Source organism: Buceros rhinoceros, unplaced genomic scaffold (genome assembly GCF_000710305.1).
Source record: "Buceros rhinoceros silvestris isolate BGI_N320 unplaced genomic scaffold, ASM71030v1 scaffold4347, whole genome shotgun sequence".
Classification (NCBI taxonomy): Eukaryota; Metazoa; Chordata; class Aves; order Bucerotiformes; family Bucerotidae; genus Buceros; species Buceros rhinoceros.
The window spans coordinates 4687-5029 of NW_010420283.1; positions in this window are offsets into that span (position 1 = coordinate 4687).

Genomic DNA, 343 nt, shown 5'->3' on the forward strand with positions numbered 1-343 from the left:
GTCCTCATTGCTTCCCCCAGCACAGGGCACCCGTGACCCTCCCAGCTCTTCCAAATGCCAGGAACGGAATTCATGGGCAGATCCGTACATACCTTTAGGGCTCTGTGTCCAGAGAAGAGCAGGAGGACAGGACTCCATGGAACATATCTCCCTACTCAGAGCACTTCCCCAGAGCCAGCCCTGGCTTACACAGTCATGGTCGTGCTTGCTCAGGCTGTGTCACAGCATGGGAGGACACTCCTGTGCTTCTGCACGGAGGGGCTCAGAGGGGAACAGGACAAGCACAGGCAGTGCTTTCCCTAAGTACTCTTTTGGGGCAGTTCCTTAATTGCCCTCAACCGAT